Consider the following 16,262-nt stretch of genomic DNA (forward strand, 5'->3'; position numbering starts at 1 on the left):
TTCACTTTTACTTGAGTTATTTTCTATGAATGTTATCTTAACTTTTACTCAATTATGACAATTGGGTACTTTTTCCACCACTGTCGCTTGGTATTGCAAATGCTTTGCATCTGAGGCGCTACAGAAGGTAGTGTGTACAGCCCAGTACATCACTGTGGACGAGCTCCCTGCCATCCAGGACCTCTATACCAGCAGTATCAGAGGAAGGCCCTAAAAATTGTCAAAGACTCCAGCCACCCTAGTCATCAATCAATCAATCAATCAATCAATTTTATTTTATATAGCCCTTCGTACATCAGCTAATATCTCGAAGTGCTGTACAGACACCCAGCCTAAACCCCAAACAGCTAGTAATGCAGGTGTAGAAGCACGGTGGCTAGGAAAAACTCCCTAGAAAGGCCAAAACCTAGGAAGAAACCTAGAGAGAAAACCAGGCTATGAGGGGTGGCCAGTCTCTTCTGGCTGTGCCGGGTGGAGATTATAACAGAACTATGCCAAGATGTTCAAAATGGTTCATAAGTGACAAGCATGGTCAAATAATAATCATGAATAATTTTCAGTTGGCTTTTTCATAGCGCGATCATCAAGAGTTGAAAAACAACAGGTCTGGGACAGGTAGCGGTTTCCATAACCGCAGGCAGAACAGCTGAACTGGAATAGCAGCAAGGGCAGGCGGACTGGGGACAGCAAGGAGTCACCACGGGCGGCAGTCCCGACGCATGGTCTTAGGGCCCAGGTCCTCCGAGAGAAAGAAAGAGAGAAGGAGAAAATTAGAGAGAGCCAAGATTTTCAAAATTTCCATAAATGACAAGCATGGTCAAATAATAATCAGGAATAAATCTTCAGTTGGCTTTTCATAGCCGATCATTAAGAGTTGAAAACAGCAGGTCTTGGGACAGGTAGGGGTTCCATAACCGCAGGCAGAACAGTTGAAACTGGAATAGCAGCAAGGCCAGGCGGACTGGGGACAGCAAGGAGTCACCACGGCGGTAGTCCCGACGTATGGTTCCCTAGGGCTCAGGTCCTCCGAGAGAAAGAAAGAGAGAAGAGAAAATTAGAGAAAGCCAAGATTTTCAAAAATGTTCATAAATGACAAGCATGGGTCAAATAATAATCAGGAATAAATCTCAGTTGGCTTTTCATAGCCGATCATTAAGAGTTAGAACAGCAGGTCTGGGACAGGTAGGGGTTCCGTAACCACAGGCAAGAACAGTTGAAACTGGAATAGCAGCAAGGCCAGGCGGACTGGGGACAAGCAAGGTGTCATCATGCCCGGTAGTCCTGACGTATGGTCCTAGGGCTCAGGTTCTCAGAGAGAAAAGAGAACGAGAGAATTAGAGAGAGCATACTTAAAATTCACACAGGACACTGGATAAGACAGGAGAAGTACTCCAGGTAACCAACTGACCCTAGCCCCCCGACACAAACTACTGCAGCATAAATACTGGAGGCTGAGACAGGAGCGGTCAGGAGACACTGTGGCCCCATCCGAAGAAACCCCCGACAGGGCCAAATAGGAAGGATATAACCCCACCCACTTTGCCAAAGCACAGCCCCCGCACCACTAGAGGGTAATCCTCAAAGCCACCAACTTACAATCCTGAGACAAGGCCGAGTATAGCCCACAAAGGTCTCCACCACAGCACAAACCAAGGGGGGCGCCCAACCCAGAACAGGAAGATCACGTCAGTAACTCAACCCACTCAAGTGACGGCACCCCTCCTAGGGACGGCATGAAAGAGCACCAGCAAGCCAGTGACTCAGTCCCTGTAACAGGGTTAGAGGCAGAGAATCCCAGTGGAGAGAGGGGAACCGGCCTGGCAGAGACAGCAAGGGCGGTTCGTTGCTCCAGAGCCTTTCCGTTCACCTTCACACTCCTGGGCCAGGCTACACTCAATCATATGACCTACTGAGAGATAAGGTCTTCAGTAAAGACTTAAAGGTTGAGACCGAGTCTGCGTCTCTCACATGGGTAGGCAGACTGTTCCATAAAAATGGAGATCTATAGGAGAAAGCCCTGCCTCCCGCTGTTTGCTTAGAAATTCTAGGGACAATTTAGGAGGCCTGCGTCTTGTGGACCGTAGCAGTACGTTATTGGTATGTACGGCAGGACCAACTCGGAAGATAGGTAGGAGCAAGCCCATGTAACGCTTTATAGGTTAACAGTAAAACCTTGAAATCAAGCCCTTGCCTTAACAGGAAGCCAGTGTAGGGAAGCTAGCACTGGAGTAATATGATCAAATTTTTGGTTCTAGTCAGGATTCTAGCAGCCGTATTTTAGCACTAATGAAGTTTATTTTAGTGGCTTTATCCGGGTAAGCCGCGAAAGTAGAGATTGCAGTAGTCTAACCTAGAAGTAACAAAATGATGGATTAATTTTTCTGCCATCATTTTTGGACAGGAAAAATTTCTGATTTTTAGCAAATGCTTACGTAGATGGAAAAAAGCTGTCTTGAAACAGTCTTGATATGTTCGTTCAAAAGAGAGATCAAGGGTCTCAAGCAGTAACGCCGAGGTCTTCACAGTTTTATTTGAGACGACTTTACAACCATACAAGATGAATTGTCAGATTTACAGAAGATCTCTTTGTTTACTTGGGACCTAGAACAAGCATCTCTGTTTTGTCCGAGTTTAAAAGTAGAAAGTTTTTCAGCCATCCAATTCCTTATGTCTGAACAACACAGGCTTTAGCGAGGGCAATTTTGGGCTTCACCATTGTTTCATTGAAATGTAAACAGCTGTGTGTCATCCGGCATAGCAGGAAGTTAACATATTAATGGTTTTCGAATAACATCCCAAGAGGTAAAATATATAGTGAACACAATAGTGGTCCAAAACGGAACCTTGAGGAAACACGAAATGTACAGTTTGATTTGTCAGAGGACAGACCATTCACAGAGACAAAACTGATATCTTTCCGACAGGTAAGATCTAAACCAGGCCAGAACTTGCCGTGTAAGACCATTTGGGTTTTCCAGTCTCTCCAAAAGAAATGTTGGTGATCGATGGTGTCAAAGGCCAGCACTAAGAGCTTCTAGTAGCACGGGAACAGATGCGAGCCTGCGGTCTGAAGCCATAAAAGGTTCATTTACCACCTTTCACAAGTGCAGTCTCAGTGCTATGATGGGGTCTAAAACCAGACTGAAGGCATTTCGTATACATTATTTGTCTTCAGAAAGGGCAGTGAGGTTGCTGCGCAGACAGCTTTTTCTAAAATCTTTGAGAGGAATGGAAGATTGCGATATAGGCCGATAGTTTTTATATTTTCCGGGTCAAGGTTTGGCTTTTTCAAGAGAGGGCTTTATCACTGCCACTTTTAGTGAGTTTGGTACACATCCGGTGGATAGAGAGCTGTTTATTATGTTCAACATAGGAGGGCCAAGCACAGGAAGCAGCTCCTTCAGCAGTTTAGTAGGAATAGGATCCAGTATGCAGCTTGAAGGTTTAGAGGCCATGATTATTTTCCATCATTGTGTCAAGAGATATAGTACTAAAACACTTAAGTGTCATCTCCGATCCCAGGCCCTCGCAGAGCTGTGCAGATCCAGGACAGCTAAGCCCTGGAGGAATACGCAGGTATTCAAAGAGGAGTCCGTAATTTGCTTTCTAATGGTCATGATCTTTTCCTCAAAGAAGTTCATGAATTTATTACTGCTGAAGTGAAAGCCATCCTCTCTTGGGGAATGCATGCTTTTTTAGTTAGTTTCGCGAACAGTATCAAAAAGAAATTTTGGATTGGTTCTTATTTTCCTCGATTAAGTTGGAAAAGTAGGATGAGCGAGCAGCAGTGAGGGCTCTTCGGTACTGCACGGTACTGTCTTTCCAAGCTAGTCGGAAGACTTCCAGTTTTTGGTGTGGCGGCCAATTTCCGTTCCAATTTCCTGGAAGCTTGCTTCAAAGCTCGGGTATTTTCTGTATACCAGGGAGCTAATTTCTTATGACAAATGTTTTTCGTTTTTTAGGGGTGCAACTGCATCTAGGGTATTGCGCAAGGTTAAATTGAGTTCCTCAGTTAAGGTGGTTAAACTGATTTTTGTCCTCTGACGTCTTGGGTAGGCAGAAGGAGTCTGGAAGGGGCATCAAGGAATTTTTGTTTGTCTGAGAATTTATAGCACCGACTTTTGATGCTCCTTGGTTGGGGTCTGAGCAGATTATTTGTTGCGATTGCAAACGTAATAAAATGGTGGTCCGATAGTCCAGGATTATGTGGAAAACATTAAGATCTACAACATTTATTCCATGGGACAAAACTAGGGTCCAGAGTATGACTGTGGCAGTGAGTAGAGTCAGAGACATGTTGGACAAAACCCACTGAGTCGATAATGGCTCCGAAAGACTTTGGAGTGGGTCTGTGGACTTCTCCATGTGAATATTAAAATCACCAAAAATTAGAATATGATCTGCTATGACTACAAGGTCTGATAGGAATTCAGGAAACTCAGAGAGGAACGCTGTATATGGCCCAGGAGGCCTGTAAACAGTAGCTATAAAAAAGTGATTGATAGGCTGCATAGATTTCATGACTAGAAGCTCAAAAGACGAAAACGCCATTTTTTTTTTTGTAAATGAAAATTTGCTATCGTAAATGTTAGCAACACCTCCGCCTTTGCGGGATGCAACGGGGGATATGGTCACTAGTGTAACCAGGAGGTGGAGGCCTCATTTAACACAGTAAATTCATCAGGCTTAAGCCATGTTTCAGTCAGGCCAATCACATCAAGATTATGATCAGTGATAGTTCATTGACTATGACTGCCTTTGAAGTGAGGGATCTAACATTAAGTAACCCTATTTTGAGATGTGAGGTATCACGATCTCTTTCAATGATGGCAGGAATGGAGGAGGTCTTTATCCTAATAAGATTGCTAAGGCGACACCGCCATGTTTAGTTTTGCCCAACCTAGGTCGAGGCACAGACACACAGTCTCAATGGGTATGGCTGAGCTTGGCTACACTGACTGTGCTATTGGCAGGACTCCACTAAGCTGGCAGGTTGGCTAACAGCCTGCTGCCTGGCCTGCACCCATATTTCATTGTGGGGCTAGAGGAGTTAGAGCCCTGTCTATGTTGGTAGATAAGATGAGAGCACCCTCAGCTAGGATGGAGTCCGTCACCTCCTCACAGGTCAGGCTTGGTCCTGTTTGTGGGTGAGTACCAGAAAGAGGGGCCAATTATCTACAAATTCTATCTTTTGGGAGGGGCAGAAAACAGTTTTCAACCAGCGATTGAGTGCTGAGACTCTGCTGTAAGCTCGTCACTCCCCCTAACTGGGAGGGGGCCAGAGACAATTACTCGATGCCGACACATCTTTCTAGCTGATTTACACGCTGAAGCTATGTTGCACTTGGTGACCTCTGACTGTTTCATCCTAACATCGTTGGTGCCGACGTGGATAACAATATCTCTATACTCTCTACACTCGCCAGATTTAGCTTTAAGCCAGCACCATCTTTAGATTAGCCTTAACGTCCCGTAGCCCTGCCCCCTGTAAACAGTGTATGATCGCTGGGTGATTCTGAAAAAGTTGAATGAGGGAAAAAAGTTGCGATGGAAAAAAAAAAACTAAAAATATAAACGGTAATTAAAAACAAAAACAAAACAAAAAAACGTAAAGTTGTCAGCTAGCAAAGTAAAGTTGGCAGCAAAACGCACAGCAACAAAACGCACAGCAACACGTCTGCAGATTCAACAGGAAGTGACGCAACCTCCTCACAGCAAAATCTGCCTCACAGCAAAATCTCTCAGATCTCTGAATCATGGAAAGATTCAGAGATCTAGACTGTTCTTTCTGCTACCGCACGGTAAGCAGTACCGATGCAGGAACTCTGGAACCAAAAGGACCCTAAACAGCTTCTACCCTCAAGCCATACGACTGCTGAACAAGACTGCTAAATYGTTAACCACATAGCTACCCGGACTATCTGCATTGAACCTTTTTACACTAACTCTTTTGATTCATCATATATGCTGCTGCTACTGTCTAATATCTAACCTGTTGCCTAGTCACTTTACCCCTACCTATATGTACATATCTACCTTAATTACCTCATACCCCTGCACATCAATTCAGTACAGGTACTCTGTGTATTGTAGTAGTAACATAAGACACATGGATAACATATAAAGACATAAGACAGCTGAACATTAAAGTAACGAACCACATGTTCACGTTGATCATGAGACTGTGGTAATGGAGATATACTAAGGGACGTTCTGGCCCTCTTATTTTCTCCATTGTGCTGACAGACTGACCAGACACATGGGCACCTAAGGCAACTGGACACTAATGATAGAAGAGACATATAGTCTGACAATTCCAATAAGACACATACCAGAGAAATATGCCTAAGGCAACTGGACACTAATGATAAGAAGAGACATAGAGTCTGCCAATTCCAATAAGGACATACCAGAGAACATGCTGGGGCATTGAGTTAAATACAGGGTTGAGTTATAGGCCTATAGGATAGATGGACATATATTATTTTTAAGACAAGCACGGGTCTGGCCACTATTATAATTTAACTGAAAGCAGATAATGGGCGTTAGTAGGCGTGAACAAGCAGGAAGCCTGAACTAAAAAGATAATGATGGCAGGAAGAATTAGGGGAAGTATGCTTATTTGCATATGGGGTGGACCCATATGCTATTTATGTATAAATGTTGGAACCGGGGTTGGGAAGSGGTGTGTGTTCCGCGGGACATGCCAGATTGCTATACAATTGTATTAAAAATCATATTTGAGTTCACAARGTTCTTGTAAGAGTTATATTTGAAGTGATTTTCCACGACAGTATTTAGCCAAGTTATTTTGTTTTCAGGCCTCGTGTTATTCTTTTTCTATGTTTCTATTTTTTTCTATTCATTGTTGGGAAGCGACCGTAAGTATACATGTTTGAGTTGACACACACAGATAATCTAAGCATCCCACAAGGTACAATTTATTCCTGAATAAACAGTTACAGTACCATTTTTTCCCCCCAGGAAACTTCACAGTAAGTGTACGTTGTACATTCTTGTCTGTCTTGGACTACGGCGCTGTTATTTACAAGCAGACCTCGAGCATTACACTGAATTCAGTTGATTATGTGTATCATGTAGCCCTTAGGTTTATTACCGACCAAAAGCGTCTGACACATCACTGTTGGTTGTTCTTCATTGGCTCTGTATAGGCTTTGGGAAAACTGGTGCTTTAACTCTGTTCTTCTGTGATGAGGTCAGGAGAAAAATATAAATAAATACCAGCTACGGTGGCATGTACTTTTAACAGTTCCAAAAATCGGAACGGATCAGGAAGTGTTTCAGTTACTCAGCTCCATTGTCTTGGAATGCTCAACAGACTAATTTGAAAACTTTAGGATCTTGTTTGTTTAGATACGTTGAAAAGGTTGGTTGACTTACATGTTACTGAGTAACGTGATTGTGATGAGGATTTCATGCGGTGGTGCATGATTGATTTGATCTATGTTTGTACGTTTCTGTATGTAATTGTAATGTATGTGTGTGTATGTCTGTAAGTTGTTTATGGTGTGTCTATGTCTGTAAGTTGTTAGGTCTGATATTTGTCTAAAACGTTGTTCCCCCTTACTGCTGTCTTGGTTGGACCAGGTCTCTCTTGAAAATGTGATTTTGTCTCAKTATTTAGGTGTCCATCCAATTGGCGACAGACTGTCAGGCGAATATGGTAAAATCCACATACAAACGAATATGCACATTTTCCCACCAGAGATGTCTTTCCATCAAATGGACTTGTTGCACTCTAYCCAACAGCTAGCAGTATAGCCTACATTATGATATTATTATGGACAAAATATGATTTTTATTTGTCAAACGGCAGTCAAGCATCGATCATCCTGTCACCATAATAAGACCCCCGACATTTCTCACATAATTCATTTTACTGACACTAAAAGCTCCCACTTGGTCGAACGAACATTTATAAAATTATACCGAAACTTCCTGTTTCAATCACAGATGTCGTGATTAGGGTACGACTTTCCTTGCATAAAAACTGTGGATGGATACGTCGTTAATAAGACTACCTGGATAAATAAAGGTTAAATGAAAAAGTAATACATTTGACACAAGTCAAAGAGAGTTAAAGAGTTTAAAGAAGAGAAGTGGAACCAAGTAAATAGTGTGGATAGTGTTTTCTACCACTTCCCTTCCAGTTCAAATCCATCAACAGTAATGTAAACCAAAGTCCCACAGAAGTTTCCAGCCCGATAGCATGTGAAATTCCAAAACCACAGGTCAGTAAAGCCCTTGAACCTGGTGTATCCAAATGAGGAATGTGGAACAATGGCCCCATCTAGTGGCAAAATAGAGATACAAACATGTATGAGGGGGCACAAGTCATGTGTATAAATMAAGACATTTTGTGACGGAAACAAAAGACAAGGGAGACATTTGAAGTATGATCACATGAGCACTTTGTTATTCACATCCATAGTACGTTGATATAGCATGGACATGGACGTGTTGTACACGTCACATGGGCACGGAGAACAGTAGTAGTGCCATGGTGATACAGAATACAGAATGAGTAACAGTTTATTTCTATCAGAACATGGACGAGAGGAACAGGAGAGACGGAGAGAGAGAAATAGGTGAGAGAGAGGATACATTAGCTTCTTTTTAATTCTGCCTATCACTCCCAAGTAGAGAGACAAGACCAGAACCAGTACCGTATTTTGGCCACAAGGGGTCGCTACCTATTATAAAGGTTAAATAACGTTGAAATAAATAAAACATTTCTAATTATGAAGGAGGGAAAATCCCATCTGCACTGTTTTACAAATGTCTCTGTATCTTTTCTCTCTCCTTCACTCTCTCTCCCCCTGCTCTATCCATCACTAAGACCTCTACTACAGTACAATACTGTCTGTCCCGTAGTAGGACCCTGCAGGAGGATGTCAATGAAGAGCAAACTGTACCTGGAAGACTAACAAAAACCTCATCCTGACCTGCACATCTGACACATATCCTGACCTGCATATCCTGCATTTTCTGCACATTTCCTGCATCTTTCCTGCAAATGTTCTGCACATCTGACATCTTTCCTCAAGTTATGAAGATAGAGATGTGCCAAAACACAAGAACAAATATATTGTTATAGTCATAATAATTTGGGCAGGTTTTTATCCCCATAACTGGCATTTAACATAATATGATATMTTATGTCCTTTGCCCATAACATGATACTAACTCACATTTTAAAATGCTTGTTATTTACGCAATAATGTCTTAAAGTACAATTGTTAACATCCATATCTCAATAGCTTCAACCCCTATCATTCAAAATTAATTATTGAAGATATTAAATATATTTAATTTAGAGTTAACAAAATATTTAAATCATTTATGTAAAATAAAAACAAATTAAGAAAAAATATATATAAAAAAATAAAACTGTACAACAAAATAAAAGAACAAAATACATTTTTACAAATACATTTTTAAGAGTAATAATACAACTTTATCTACAAGCTAGATTAACTCTTATCTGATTGAACCTAATTCTTGTCCTCGTGGATTCGTCTTGGCAATGTTATGTTTTTCTAACCTATCATTTTTTATGTTACTCTACATAATTTCATTGTGGATCATTTAGGCTCTACAAACCCTAATCTGTGGCTTAAACCACAATGTTTTGACATCATATTAGGGTTTAATCCTTTTTTACCAGCTCTAGTTTACCTGTACAGCTCAATCTGAACCTAGTTTACCTGTACAGCTCAATCTGAACCTAGTTTACCGCTTACAAGCTCACTCTGAAACCTTCCGCAATATACTAGTAAGCAGCCCCTCAATTGAAACCTAGCTTTTACATGTGACCGCTCAACTCTCGAACAACCCATAGCTCGAACCATGTAACAGTCCAATCTTGAACCTAGCTTTACACTCGTCATAGCTAATACTGAACCTATAGTCTCTTCTGCCCTAAGCTAAATACTGACACCTATTACCTGCTCCGCAGCTCTAAGACTCACACATAGGTTCACCTGTACAGCCTCATACTAAACATAGACTCTTACCTGTACCGCCTCAATCTGCACCTAGTATTACAATAGTCCAGACTCCTACTCACCTAGATCTTACTGCTAATAGCCCTCAATCCTGACCAGCTTTACCTGTAACGCTAAACTCATGAACCCTAGTTTACCTTGTCAGCTAATCATGAACCCTAGTGTTACACTGATAAAGCTAAATCTAAACCTAGTTTACTGTCACAGCTAAATATGCCTAGTTACCTAACAGCTAATCCTAACCTGGTTTACCGCTCCTAATCTGAAACCCTAGATTTACCTGTTACAGCTCAATCTGAACTAGTTTAACTGTAAGCTAAATCTAGAACCTAGATTTACCTGTACAGCTAAATGCATGAACCGTTAGATTTACCTGTACAGGCTTAAAATCTTAGAACCTAAGATTTATCCTGTACGCTCCACATCTGAACCTAGTAGACTTACAGCTGACAAGCTAATCTATTAAACGCTAGTTTACCTGTAATACAGCGTAAATTGAAACTAGTTTACCTGCTTACAGCTAAAATCATTAACCTACGCTTTACCTGACAGCTAAATCTGACTAGATTTAGCCTAGTCAAACATCTGCGACAGAGCTTACACTTCGAATCACTAAGTTACCTGTATGCAGCAAATCCTGAACCTAGTTTAACCTGTACAGCTAAATTGAACCTAGTTACCCTGTACAGCTCATCTGCCTAGTTTACTGTACAGCTAAATCTAACTAGATTTACCTGTACAGCTAAATCTGAATTAGTTTACCTTACAGCTAATCTGACCTGTTTACCTGTACAGCTAAAATCTGAACCTAGTTTATGTCAAAGCTAAAATCTGAACCTAGTTTACTGTACAGCTAAATCTGAACCTAGTTTACCTGTACAGCTAAATCTGAACCTAGTTTAAGCACTGTAATAGCTAAATCTTGAACCTCTAGTTTACCTGTACAGCTAAATCTGACACCTAGCTTTCATGCTAAGCTAAATCTGAAACCTAGTTTACCTAGGTACAGACTAAATCTGAACCTAGTTTACCTGTACAGCTTATAATCTGAACCTAATTTACCAATGTACAGCTTAATCTAACACCTAGTTTACCTGTACAGCTAAATCTAACCTAGCTTTACTGTTACAGCTCAATTCTAACCCTAGTTTACCTGTAACAGCTAAATCTGAACCTAGTTTACTGTACAGCTAATCTAAACCTAGTTTACCTGTACAGTCTAATCTAAACCTAGTTTACCTGTACAGCTAAATCTGAAAACCTCAAACGTCTTACCTGTCCCTAAATCTGAACTAGTTTCGTACAGCTAAATCTGAACCAGTTTACCTGTACAAGCTAAAATCTAACCTAGTTATAGCATGTAGCTTATTGTGCCTAAATTATCACTAAATTCTCTAGACCCACAGCTAAACGAACCTAACCACCGACACCTGTACAGTTAAATCTGAACCTTGATTTACCCTGTACAGCTAAATCTTAACCTAGTTACCCTGTACAGCTAAATCTAACCTAGTTTACCTGTACAGCTAAATCTGAACCTAGATTTAACTGTCAAGCTATAATCTGAACCTAGTTTACCTGTACAGCTAAATCTAACCTAGTGCTTCTCTATTCTTACGATTTAGTTACCTGTACAGCTAAATCTGAACCTAGTTTACCTGCTACCAGCTAAATCTAAAACTAGTTCACTGTCAGAACCATAACGCTAGCTTTACCGTGTACAGCTAAATCTGACCGAGTTTACCTGTACAAGCTAATCTGAACCTAGTTTACCTGCTACACTAATTCGAACCTAGTTTACCTGTACAGCTAATCTGAACTACCGATTTACTGTACAGCTAAAATCTGAACCTAGTTATACCATGTACAAGCTAATATGAACCCTAGATTTACTGTACAGCTAATCTGAAACCTAGTTTACCTGTACAGCTAAATCTAACAACCTAAGACTTTACCTGTACAAGCTAAATCTGAACCTAGTTTAACTGTACAAGCTACTAAACTAGTTTACCTGTACAGCTCAATCTGAACCGAGTTTACCTGTACAGCTAAATCTGAACCTAGTTTACCATGATCAGCTAATCTAGACCTAGTTTCCTGTAACATGCTAAATCTGAAACTAGTTTACATGATACAGCTCAATTGAACCTAAGTATTACACTGTAACAGCAGGCTCATCTGAACCTTAGTTTACCTGTACAGCTAAACTCTGAAGCCTAGGTTTACCTTGAAGCTTAATCTGAAACCTCGAAGTTTTACCTGGTCACAAGCTCAAATCTGAACCTAGATCTTACCTGTCAGCTAATCTAACCTACGTTAATTACATGTTACAGCTCAATTCTGAACCCATCGGAACAATTTAACATCTGAATCCAATAAATGCGTTGGGGTTTCTTCTAAAATGCCTCCTATCCTCAAAAATATTTCCGACCAGAAAACCTGAGACCTCTCAGGACTGAAACCCAGGGAAAGTGGCTGGTTGGACGCACCGTCGCATATATAAAACATCATGTAGGGACCATAGGCATGGTCATGGCTAAATACGTCCAGCATATCAGCTCTCCCGTGGTTCTTTCTCAAGCACTTTACGGCATACGCAATAAACAACACTCTCTTTCTCAATTACATACAACCAATCAGAATCATTTGAAGTATATTTTTTTTGCTTGAAATTAAAACATTCAGTGTWCTTCTATTATGTTTTAGAAAAGCCCACTTTTAGAGCGTTTTAGAATAGGGAGGTTGGGGTGGAGCTGGCTCTGCCTCTCCATTGGTTTGTACAGCCTTCTCCCAGAAAAACTCACCAAAGCACCTGAACAGACCTCCAAAGCCATGTGTTGCTTTCATTCGACATCCTTCCTTCTTTATCCACCTCTACTACACGGTTTTCCTCAACGATAATAAATCATATCGTCATTAGTCATTAATCAATAAATAAGTAAGTTGTATATGCATTTACAGTATGGATATATATATAGACACATACAGCTCATAGCTTATCATAGCCTCTTGAAACTCTTCATTTTCTCTGTACCAGAGGTACAGTATCCTCCTGAAAGCTGTGCAGTTTTATTGGATAAAGAGAGGGGCGGAGCAGGTAGGAGGAGCTTTGGGGTTCGAAGGGTTTTAGGGTTCGAACAGGGGTGAAGAAGAGTTGAAAAGACACAAAAACATTGTCAGTTTGTTGCTAGGTTACATGCACTAGGCCCGGCTCCGCCCTTTTCCTTCCCAACACCTGCAGTGATAGGTCAGTTCATCCCATCCATCAAAACAAACAGGAAGTGAAGGGAGGAACCAGAGGATGTTGTTGGCTTTGTCCAATCAGTCAGGTTTATAAGTCCATCCAAAATCATTGTGTTACCAAGATGATGAGTATCAGGAATTTGCAGATGACGAGGAATTAATGAAGCCAGTTCAAACCGGTTTATCTGTCTGTCCATTTTGTATTTAGCCCACACAGAGAGTCGACGACAYCTGTCAGAAGACACACCCAGAGATAGATCACACAAACAATATTGTCTATTTTTTTCTTKTTTTCTGTTTTGTAACAACACTACTTTTCATACTAGCATCCTACTACAAAGCAGGGGTACTCTGGGCTAATTAAGTAAATCAAGTAGCATGACGTCAGTGTGGATACATTAAATGACAAGTCCTTTAACCAGTCTCCTGAAGTTTTCTATTAGCATTAGCACTAACATTAGCTCTAGCTTTAGCACTTGTATTTAGCACTAGGACAAGGACTAGCACTAGCATTTGCACTAGCATTTAGCATTAGCATCTGCATTCAAAGTGTGGCACAGCTAGGTGATTGATAGAGTATAGTTCTGGTGCATGGTAAAGGAAAGCACAGCTAGGTGTGGTATATATATATATATATATATATTGGCTGAGCTGAGGCAGTCTCTGTAGCTAGCCATGTGTCTCTGTTTGGTGATTCCCATACAGTTTTGGTTGTTGGTTTGTCTGTGTGTGGTTTGTGTGTGTGTGTATGTGTGTGGTGTGTGTGTGTGTGTGTGTGTGTGGTGTGTGGTGTGTGTTGTGGTGTGTGTGTGTGTGTGTGTGTGTGTGTTGTGTGTTTGTGTGTGGTAGATAGTTTTGAATGATGCATGCATGAGTTTAGTGTAGATGCATGCGTAGAGAAGTCTGTTTGTTCGCCCTGTGTGTGTATATGTATATGTACATACAGATGTTTACATCTGTTTCTTTGTGTGTGTGTGTGTGTGTGTGTGTCTGTGTGTGTGTGTGTGTGTCTGTATCTGTCTGTGTTTCGTACTCATCCCACAGTACAATAATTACACTTTAAATCAGTCATCAGCATCCTCCATGAGTATCCATCGTCTTTTATCCACCCAGTCAATATATACTGTACGTCCATATTTGACCCTCTGAGTCCTTTCCTCCTTTCCCCACTCTCCCTTCCTTAATGTGGCCCCTCGGTTCAGGCTAACTTTCCCAAAATCCCTAGATTTACCAGAAATCCCAGTTGGAGGAAACACAGATTTCCTCCTTATTTCCTCTTGATTCCAGGAATCTCCCAACAGTGATTTCTGAAAAAACAGAATATTGGAACCCTAGTTGAGTCTGTCAGGTCAGTGTGGCCKCTGAGGCCATTGGGGCACCTGGCTGTCCTCCATGCCCCTCAGGGTAACATAGATGAAAGGCACCAGGCCCCGCTGGGCCCCCAGGGAGCAGAGGAGCCAGTCGGAGTCGGCCTGGCTCAGGACCCTCAGTACGTCCCCTTTCTGGAAACTCAGCTGGTCAGGCTCCGTGGCTATGTGGTGGCACAGGGCTCGCACTTCACTGGAGGGGTGGGGGAGAAAAATATGTGTCATTATATTTTGTATATGTAGCTTGTATCCTGTATTTTTTATTTGCATCCTGTATTGTTTTTGGTCTCTTGACKAGTCCTGCTGAAATATTGGTTGAATAAAAAAATGAATTAAGTATGACCTTACCAGGGTTGTTTGGTGTGGCTCTCCTGTGTTGTCTGAAGAGGTGGAGAGGGTTGGTTCAGAGTGGGAGGGGCCATAGGAGCTGAAGGCTCCACCCTCTTAACTGTCCCCGCCCCCACCGTCTGAGCTACGAAGTTCAGCACGGACATGTCCAGACCTGTCAGCCAGCCGGACGGCAGCCTGGGAGGGACAAACAAAGCACAGCCAAATCAATATGGAAAATTCCTTGCCAACTTGTGTGTCAAATAATTTATTGTATTCTTTGAAGTACATGTCCTAAAATACTGTCTCGGTCAATACTCAGCAAATGCTTAAAAGGTCTGTAAAATGAAGAGTAAATTATTACTGTACCTCTGTACCAATTTGCATCACTTCACTTCCCTCACCTGCTCTGACTTTTGGCTGATCTCTGCTCTGGCCTGGAGGGGGRGCCACCACCTCCTACGCTGGACCCAAACAGCCTACCCCAACGCATGCCCTGGCCCTGGGAGGGACACTCAGCCTGGGCCGCTGGCTGGGCCACTGAGGCCTCTGGTGCTCCTGTCACTGGGGCCCCCAGTTCCGTCTCGTTCTCCTTGTCCTGGGTGAGCAGTGACTCTGGGGGACTCCCCATCCAGGAGAGTCTTCCTCTTCCCCTGGACCCCGTCCACTCACCACTGGAGCTGGAGCTGCTCTTCCTGCTTCTCCCTCTCTCTCTGAGACCCTCCTCATCCTGGCTAGACTCCGCCCCTTCCACCACGCCCTCCCTGGGGGGCGGGAGCTGGCTCCGCCTCTCCGCAGACTTCTTCCTCTTCTCAGTCTTGACAAACTTTGAGCCCCCCTGAGCTGATTGGTCGATGTAGACCTGGGAGCTCTGCATGAGCTGGTACCACCAGCACGCCTGGCGATCACGCTCCTGCCGCTGACGACCCTCCTCCGCCCAATCCCTCTCTCTCTCCTTCCTCCTCTCCTCCTTCCCTCCCTCACTTTCCCCTTCCCTCTGGCTCTCTCCTCCCACCCCCTTTGCTCTCTTTACTATGCCCCTCCCCCTCCCACTCTCCCTCCACAGATTGGCGAACCCTGTCCCTACTTCCGTCGTCATTGGCTGTGCTTCTAAAAGTCCTGCTCCTAAACGATCCATCCCCGACCCTTCTCTCCTAGACCCTGTCCTCTGCATCATCCCTTCTCTACTCCCTCTCTCTCCAACCCCTTCCATCCTAGGCCATGTTCCCTCTCGTCTCAGACCCAGCCTCTCTTTCTTCCCCGCCCCGCCCCCTTCCCTTGTATCTCTCATAGACTC

General features: G+C 42.6%; 2 long non-coding RNA genes and 1 pseudogene across 2 annotated transcripts; all 3 read right to left on the minus strand.

Moving 5' to 3' along the window:
• Positions 1–8,415: 8,415 nt before the first annotated feature.
• On the minus strand, positions 8,416–11,183 carry LOC139023961 (uncharacterized). The gene is made up of 3 exons (XR_011475192.1): positions 11,114–11,183; positions 10,837–10,922; positions 8,416–9,748 (listed from the first exon to the last, which is right to left on the minus strand). It is a non-coding gene; the product is annotated as an uncharacterized lncRNA (long non-coding RNA).
• A 408-nt stretch (positions 11,184–11,591) lies between these two features.
• LOC139023962 (uncharacterized) lies at positions 11,592–12,118 on the minus strand. The gene is made up of 3 exons (XR_011475193.1): positions 12,040–12,118; positions 11,658–11,686; positions 11,592–11,606 (listed from the first exon to the last, which is right to left on the minus strand). It is a non-coding gene; the product is annotated as an uncharacterized lncRNA (long non-coding RNA).
• Positions 12,119–14,139: 2,021 nt separating this feature from the next.
• The window catches only part of LOC112068618 (AP-4 complex accessory subunit RUSC2-like), a 67,554-nt pseudogene continuing 65,431 nt past the window's right edge, over positions 14,140–16,262 (minus strand).

Source organism: Salvelinus sp. IW2-2015, unplaced genomic scaffold (genome assembly GCF_002910315.2).
Source record: "Salvelinus sp. IW2-2015 unplaced genomic scaffold, ASM291031v2 Un_scaffold609, whole genome shotgun sequence".
Taxonomy (NCBI): Eukaryota; Metazoa; Chordata; class Actinopteri; order Salmoniformes; family Salmonidae; genus Salvelinus; species Salvelinus sp. IW2-2015.